Consider the following 9,682-nt stretch of genomic DNA (forward strand, 5'->3'; position numbering starts at 1 on the left):
ATGCATGATAATATTATAACATACATAAAAAAGAAATAATTTTCAAAAGAAAATTTTCTATAACTACATGATGTATGTATGTCATGACATGATATTTTTGTATTTTTCATCATAAGGTATGAATGCAAAAATAATCATGATGTCATGGCATATAATGGGCAAACAATCATGGCAAGGTTTAGCATAAATAAAATGTTGGAGTGTATACTGAAAGCCTAAGCTTTGTAAACATTCATTATGAATAAAGAATCACATTTGGTCAAATTTTCTACATTTAGTTGTAGTTGTTCAATTAATTTATATTGTAGATAATATAGTATGTGGTGTCACATACAGAAGATGATATTATCAGTACCTTATAAATTATAAACAGTAGCTCACGACCAAAATGGAAAGGAACAAACCATTAGAAGGTCGTAGTGTAATTAGGTATCAGTTTATCTTGACTGTATAATTACACTAGTACACTCAGAGTGTATTGAGTATGACCATTTGAGGTCGTTTCTTTTATACTGACTTTATAAAGAAACAAAGACCTCGGTTATTATGGAAGTGTGTGCTCTTAATCCTAATATAATAACAAGCACATATATTTGATATTTATTTCTTTAATTTATCAATGGGTGAGATTTAGTTCGATAAATCAATAAGCCCGATAAGTTGGGAAATGGTATCACTTATAGTGTGTGTTGTTGATTATAGAAGGAAACTGTGTCCTAGAGATACTAGGTTGATAATGTCCTCAAGAGGAGCTCATAAGGATTGTCATGTTAAACCCTGCAGGTGGACTTAGTTCGACATGATGATAAGGTTGAGTGGTACTACTCTTGGACTAAGATATTAATTAAATGAGTTGTCAGTAACTCACTTAATTAGTGGACATTCGATATCTTAAACACAGGGAGACTAACACACTCATAATAAGAAGGAGCCCAAAAATGTAATTTGGGATTGGTGCGGTAGTTCAATGATAGTTCTCTAGTGGAATGAATTATCATTGATAAAATTAAGTTGTGTGTTGGGCGAACACGGGATGTAATTTTATCGGAGACCAAAACCAATTCCTCCTCTCGGTCCCCGTAGCCTCTTATTTATAGAGTTCTATCCCACCTATACCCACCTATACCCAACCCAATAGGGGCGGCCAAGCTAGCTTGGGAACCAAGCTAGGGCCGGCCTAGGTATAAAGTGGGGTGGCCGGCCCTAGCTAGTAGGCCGACCAAAATAAAATAAAAAGAAATTTAATTTTAATTTTTATTATTATGTGGAAGATATATTTTAAAGAGAATTAAAATTAAAATATCTCTCTTGTAAAAGATCTACAAAGAAAGAAAGAGATTAGATCTCTTTCCTTATTTGTAGATTGGAGAGATGTTTTTTTTTCTTTTAAAATTATTCACATGTTGATAAAATTAAAATTATAGAAATTTCCTTTATCAACCATGAAGAGATTTTAAAGAGAAATTTTATTTTTAAAATTTCCGGAAACAAATTAGGAAGTTTTAATTGTTGATTGTCTCTTTTGATTGTGGTCGACCATCTCAAGTTAATTGGGAAATTTTGTTTTATTATTCTCAATTAATTCATGTCAAGAAAATTAAGGAAATTTTATTGTAATTAAATTTCCTAATTTGCCTAGGCCAAGGAATATAAAAGAAGGGGTAGGGGTGCCTTCATGAGACACAACCTCTATTGTTTTCTTTTCTTTTTTTTCCTTGGTGTTGTGGCCGGCCATTACCCTCTCCCTCTCTTCCTCTTGTGGTGGCCGAATACTTCATCTCTCTTGGAGTTCTTGTGGTGGCCGGATACTACTTGGAGAAGAAGAAGAAGGAGAGAAAGCTAGCATCTCTTGGAGCTTGGTTAGTATTTTGATTTTCTTCTTTGGTGAAGTTCTTCCTTTGTGGCCGAACCTTGCTTGGAGGAGAAGAAGGTGGTTGGTGGTTTCTCATCTCGGTAGATCGTTGCCCACACAACGTCCGAGGTTAGAAGAGGAATACGGTAGAAGATCAAGAGGTTTTTCTACAAGGTATAACTAGTAATTTCTATTTCCGCATCATGCTAGTTATTTATGGAAATAATACCAAATACAAGAGGCTTACGTTCTAGAATTTCGAATATGTTTTTTTGAAGTTGTGTTCTTTTGTTTTTTCTTTTCCTTGTGATTTGATTGTTCTCTTTGGTTAACCTAAAGTTATTTAGGAAATTAAATATTAGCTTTCTATTAAAGGTTTTGTCTAGTCGGTGGTGGCCCATATCCAAGAAGGCCATGTGCCTCGCCATGTCGTATTGGGAACCTTTTATGGAAATTAATATTTAATGAAATTAATAACTTAGGAGACTTGGAACGTGTTAAGTTCCGCAGGAGATCCAAGTCAAAACCTAAAGAACAAATAGATTAAGTTTTGGATCAAGCGTGTTAAGTTCCGCAGGTGATCCAAAATTTAATTTAAAAGAACACATGGTATCTAGGAAAGGTTCGGACCTTTGTACAAAATTTTTATCGCAGTGGAACCTATAGGTTTTCCGAATAGCAACCAACAATTGGTATCGAGCTAGGTTTGCCTCATGTATTTGGTATTTAGTTTAATTATGCACATGTCATAATTTAGGCGGGATAATAGTAGGATGTGCTAACTTTGTGGATGAGGATCCAACTATTATGGCTTTTAGTTATTATGTGTGTGATTGGACCCTTGGACATGTCAAGGGCATTTAATGTGTGTGCATGATTGTATTAAAATACGGTAGGAGCTGTATTTAGTTTTATTAGGATTTTATTTTGATCTAGATACATATACATTCCTTTTATGGAATATAGGATCAAAATGTAAAATTCTATTTATGTCATGGATCGAATCTTGCAAAGCGTGGAACCTTCTAAGGACCCGGAGGCGCAGTGAGACTAGGAGCAAGATGGATGCGACTAGACCTGCGGTGGCCAAATATGGCGACTTGGGACACACGGAGGAGGAGGACATTGAGATAAAAGCCATAATAGTTGAAAATTAAATTTTCTATTGCTTTTATATTGTCTTATGTGCATGTTAGTTACAAGTTTAAGTAGGCTAGCATAGTTAAAATTCCTCATTTATAAATAACTAAGTGGGAGAGGATTTTAAATAAATCCCATGGTCTCCATTATTGGTTTGTAAGTGATGCAAACAAGCTTGGCGTTGGCTGAGTGCCTTCCTCCATAACGGATGAGCTTGTTTGCGGATCACTAGAACAGACTTCGATGACTATAGGAAGTTAATTAGAGCGTGTGATCTTCCCCAGCGGAAGGGCATAATCTTATTAATGGACTTAGTGTCAAGTAATGGTATACACTTAGACACATCTAATAGTATCCTCCCCAACGGAGTCACTGCTATTATTTGTGTGACAAATGATACCAACTATTATTTTATTTGTCAAAAGTTAGGTTGACAAGATAATAAAATTAATGGGTTAAAACCCTCCTTTTACAAATGTTGAATTTGTATCGTCCACACTAACGTGGCATACAAAATTCACGGTGTTATGAGGTGTTGGTTAATTTAAAATAGTATTGTTTGAGGAATCAATATTATTCTAAATTTAGAGTTCTGACCAAAAGTTATTTGTGATTCTTAGGATGTCTTTCAACCTTGTCCATCATCAACAGAATAGACTTATTGGACCAAACTACATAGATTGGAAAAGAAACACGGACATTGTTCTTCTGCTGAAAGCTATAAATATGTCTTGTTGACGGTGTACTGATGCCTGAATCTACAGAAGAGATTGAATATCATAGGAAATGGGAAAAAGCGGATGAGATGGCGCGGTGTTACATTTTGGCTTCAATGTCAAATGTATTGCAACATCGACATCCCAACGACCTATGATATTATGAACAATCTCAAGGAACTCTTTGGTCATCGGGATAGGGCTTCTAGGCGAAGCCATGAGAAGATAATGCGACCACCATGCAAGAGGTACTCCTGAAGGATCATATCCTAAAGATGATGGCTTATCTGAACGAATACAGATCCTTGGAGGAGAAATTGATGGAAACCCGGATCGATATGATCCTCCAAACGCTACCTAGTTTTGAGCGGTTTCGCTTGAACTATAATATGAATAAGAGGTTTATTCATTAGCGGAACTACTGGCAGAACTTCAAGGATTATTTCGTCACAATGCTCAAATTCACTATCTTGAAAATGGTTCTACTTGCGAAAGGAAGAAGAAGAAGAAACAAATTTGGTTCAAGAAAGTGAATAAATCTCGAATGCAGGTTTAAAGCTGGAATGAAGAAGCAGAAGGCAAGTGCTTCATCTGTAAGCAGGAGGACATTGGAAGGCGGACTGTACTCCAAAACAAGGTATATCTCATACTCTAGTTGTTGAAACATGTTTAGCGGTGTTATCTACATTTGGTGATGAATCTGAGACCTTGATCATGTCTAATTCCTCCTTGCACGAGAGAACGACTATCAGAAATTCAGTCTGGACAATGCTACTAAGGTGGCATTGCGATGGGAGGCGTCTACTTATCTTTTAGTAGAAATAGGAATATGGTTTAAAAATTGTCTTTATGTACCCAGTTTAGAAAGAATTTAATTTCGGTTTCTAAACTATTTTTAGATGGATATTTAGTTTCCTTTAGTAACGATGTAGTTATTAAAAGAAATAAATACTGGTGCATTAGTTGGTAATTTGTATACTTTAAATCCAATTTCTTCCACAAGCAAAACATGGAAATTTATAACTCATCTTCTAATTCTAATAAGAAAAGAACCGAGAATGAACAAGCATATCTTTGGCATCTAAGGCAGTGGTATTAACAAAGTAGGATTGAGGCTTATAGCCGATGGACTTTTAGGTTTATTAGAGTTGGAAAATTTTCCAACTTGTGAATCTGCTTGGAAGGTAAAATGACCAAGGGTCGTTCAAGGCCAAGGGGTATAGAGCCAAAGAAGTGTTAGAATTGGTTCACTCTGATTTGTGTGGTCCTATGTCTGTCCAGAGGAGGTTTTGAATATTTTGTCTCTTTCATGAGCGATTATTCAAGATATGGATACATTTACCTAATGCCGCAAGTCAGAGTGCTTTGATAAGTTCAAAGAATACAAGTGATGTGGAAAAACGACTAGGTAAAGTATCAAGACACTACGATCGGATCGTGGTGGCGAATACCTCTTAGGAGGTTTAGGAATTACTTATGGGAGGCGGTTCAATCCCAATTGTACTTTGGAACACTAGCGGAATGGTGTGGCGAGCGAAGGAATAGGACTCTTATGGAGATGGTTAGATCAATGATGAGTTATTGAGAACCAAATTCGTTTTGGGGATATGCTCTGGAAGCAGCACGTTACGAACTTAGTACCTTCTAAATCAGTTTCTTCTACTCCCATAGAATTGTGGAATGGGCGAAAGCCAGTAAGACATATTCGGTTTGGGGTAGTCCGGCACATGTCTTTGAAACCAGATCTTGATAAGTTAGAATCCGTCGAAGTTGGCGTGTTTGTAGGATATCCCAAAGGGAGAAGGTGGTTTATTTTATAGTCCTAAAGACCGGAAGGTCATTGTTAGCACCAATGCCCGTTTTAGAAGAAGACTATATAATGGATCACAAGCCCGATAGTAAAGTTGTTCTAGAAGAACTTAGAGAGGACACTACCAACAGTACAAGATGAAGTACCACAGAGGCGCAACACGTGTCACATGATACACAACCACAGACGATTGCCTCGTCGTGGTGGGAGGTTGTGAGGCTGAAAGATTCATGTTTTTGGGAGAGTCTTGGACTTGATCCAGGGTAAACATGAACCTGATCGTATAATGAAGCACTCCAAGATATAGATGCGGCATCTTGGCAAAAAATGAATTACGAAATAGAGTCCATGTACTCTAATAAGGTTTGGGAGCTTGTAGAACCACGATGGTGTAAAACCCGTTGGATGCAAGTGGATCTACAAAAGGAAAGAGACGGACGGGAAGGTAAAACCTTAAGCTAGGCTTGTTGCAAAGGTACACTCAAGAGAATCGATTATGAGGACCTTTTCACGGTAGCCATGCTTAAGTCTATCAGGATACTCTTATCCATTCTGCTCATATGGATTATGAGATTTGGCAAATGGATGTCAAGGCAGCTTTCTTAATGGAAGTCTTGAAGAGAACATCCATATGAAGCAACCAGAAGGGTTCATTGAAAAAGGCAAGAGCATCTAGTGTGCAAGCTCAATCGGTCCATTTATGGTTAAAGCAAACTTCAAGGTCTTGGAACATCGGTTTAATGAAGTAATCGAGTCGTATGGATTTATTCAAAGTTTGGATGAGTCTTGTGTATATAAAAATTATAGGAAGCGTGGTGGTATTTCTTGTACTATCGTAGATGATATTTTGTTAATTGGCAACAATATCAAGGTATTATCAGGCGTAAGGGTATGGTTGTCCAAACAATTTGATATGAAGGACTTAGGAGAATGTGCACATTCTTGGGATCAAAGTTATAAGGGATCGTAAGGAAAGAATGTTGTGTCTATCCCAAGCTTCATATATAGATACAATCCTTGCTCGTTTTAGCATGCGATTCCAAGAAAGGTTTCTTACCTTTTAGACATGGGTAGCTCTATCTAAAGAGATGTCTCAAAGACATCAAAATAGATAGAGAGAAAGCAGTTCCTTATGCTTGGTGTGGGAAGCCTAATGTATGCAATGCTATATACGAGACACGATATCTATTTTGCAGTGGGCATGGTTAGAGATATCGAGTAACCTGGACAAGGACATTGGACTGCGGTAAAGCATATATTGAAGTACGAGAAGGACTAGAGATTATATGCTAGTTTACCAAGCAGACGATCGCTCCATGGGTTACCTGATTGATTTCAATCGGATAGGGATATGATAAGTCTACATCGGGCTATGTGTTTACTTTGGGAGGTGGAGCCATTTCATGGAGGTGTTAAGCTAAATGCGTTTCGGACTCAACCATGGAAGCTGAATATGTAGCAGCTAAAGAAGCGGTATGGCTCGGGAACTTTCTAATGGACTTAGATGTGATTCTGGTTTGCCAAAATCATCACAATTTATTGTGATAATGATCTGATTGCAAACTCGAAGGAACCACGAGCTCATAGGCAAGTAAACATATAGGTAAGTACCACGATCGAGATATCGTGAGCGAGGAGAAGTTGTCATCGCCAAGATTGCATGTTGAGATAACTGCGGATCCTTTCACTAAGGCCCTTCGGTGACTTTCGATCGGCATGTGGAGGAATGAGAATCAGATGTATGGTAGAAGATATGGCGACAGTCATTAGTATAAGTGGGAGATTGTTGGGTGTATCTGAAAGCCTAAGCTTTGTAAACATTCATTATGAATAAAGAATCACATTTGGTCAAATTTTCTACATTTAGTTGTAGTTGTTCAATTAATTTATATTGTAGATAATATAGTATGTGGTGTCACATAGAGAAGATGATAGTTACCTTATAAATTATAAGCAGTAGGTTACGACCAAAATGGAAAGAACAAACCATTAGAAGGTCGTAGTGTAATTAGGTATCGGTTTATCTTGATTGTATAATTACACTAGTACACTCGAAGTGTATTGAGTAGGACCATTTGAGGTCGTTTCTTTTATCTTGACTTTATAAAGAACAAAGACCTCGGTTATTATGGAGTGTGTGCTCTTAATTCTAATATAATAACAAGCACATATATTTGATATTTATTTCTTTAATTTATCAATGGGTGAGATTCAGTTCGATAAATCAATAAGCCCGATAAGTTGGGAAATGGTATCACTTATAGTGTGTGTTGTTGATTATAGAAGGAAACTGTGTCCTAGAGATACTAGGTTGATAATGTCCTCAAGAGGAGCTCATAAAGATTGTCATGTTAAACCCTGCAGGTGGACTTAGTCCGACATGATAATAAGGTTGAGTGGTACTACTCTTGGACTTAGATATTAATTAAATGAGTTGTCAGTAACTCACTTAATTAGTGGACATTCGATATCTTAAACATAGGGAGACTAACACACTCATAATAAGAAGGAGCCCAAAAATGTAATTTGGGATTGGTGCGGTAGTTCAATGATAGTTCTCTAGTGGAATGAATTATCATTGATAAAATTAAGTTGTGTGTTGGAGGCGAACACGGGATGTAATTTTATCGGAGACCAAACCAATTCCTCCTCTCGGTCCCTATCGTAGCCTCTTATTTATAGAGTTCTATACCCACCTATACCCACCTTATATACCCACGATTGGGGCCTGGGTGAATTCGTGTGGCCGGCCTAGCTTGAACCCAAGCTAGTAGGGCCGACCAAATAAAATAAAAGAAATTTAATTTTAATTTTATTATTATGTGGGATATTTATTAAAGAGAATTAAAATTAAAATATCTCTCTTGTAAAAGATCTACAAAGATTAAAGAAGAGATTAGATCTCTTTCCTTATTTGTAGATTGGAGATATTTTATTTTCTCTTTAAAATTATTCACATGTTGATAAAATTAAAATTATAGAAATTTCCTTTATCAACCATGAAGAGATTTTTAAAGAGAAATTTTATTTTTAAAATTTCCGGAAACAAATTAGGAAGTTTTAATTGTTGATTAAAACTGTCCTTTTGCTCCATTGATGTGGCCGACCATCTCAAGTTAATTGGAAATTTTATTTTATTTTTCTCAATTAATTCATGTCAAAATTAAGGAAATTTTATTGTAATTAAATTTCCTAATTTGCCTAGGCCAAGAATATAAAAGAAGGGGTGGGGTGCCTTCATGAGACACAACCTCTATTTTTTCTTTTCTTTTTTTCCTTGGTGTTGTGGCGGCCATTACCCTCTCCCTCTCTTCCTCTTGTGGTGGCGAATACTTCTCTCTCTTGGAGTTCTTGTGGTGGCGGATACTACTTGGAGAAGAAGAAGAAGAAGAGAAAGCTAGCATCTCTTGGAGCTTGGTTAGTATTTTGATTTTCTTCTTTGGTGAAGTTCTTCCTTTGTGGCGAACCTTGTGGAGGAGAAGAAGGTGGTTGGTGGTTTCTCATCTCGGTGGTCGTTGCCCTGGCGTCAGAGGTTAGAAGAGGAATACGGTAGAAGATCAAGGGTTTTTCTACAGGTATAACTAGTAATTTTTATTTCCGCATCATGCTAGTTATTTATGGAAATAATACCAAATACAAGAGGCTTCGTTCTAAATTTCGAATATGTTTTTTCGAAGTTGTGTTCTTTTGTTTTTCTTTTCCTTGTGATTTGATTGTTCTCTTTGGTTAACCTAAAGTTATTTTAGGAAATTAAATATTAGCTTTCTATTAAAGGTTTTGTCTAGTCGGTGGTGGTTGCTCCCATATCCAAGAAGGCCATGTGCCTCGCCACGTCAGTACTGGGAACCTTTTATGGAAATTAATATTTAATGAAATTAATAACTTAAGGAGACTTGGGTCGAACGTGTTAAGTTCCGCAGGAGATCCAAGTCAAAACCTAAAAGAACAAATAGATTAAGTTTTGGATCAAACGTGTTAAGTTCCGCAGGCGATCCAAAATTTAATTTAAAAGAACACATGGTAGCTAGGAAAAGGTTCAGACCTTTGTACAAAATTTTTGTACAGTGGAACCTATAGGTTTTCCGAATAGCAACCAACATAAAATACCTAGATTACCTATCTAAGTGCCCTTAAACCTTAGCTAAGTTAAAAATTAAACCTAGA

This window comes from Zingiber officinale, chromosome 11A, assembly GCF_018446385.1.
Source record: "Zingiber officinale cultivar Zhangliang chromosome 11A, Zo_v1.1, whole genome shotgun sequence".
Classification (NCBI taxonomy): domain Eukaryota; kingdom Viridiplantae; phylum Streptophyta; class Magnoliopsida; order Zingiberales; family Zingiberaceae; genus Zingiber; species Zingiber officinale.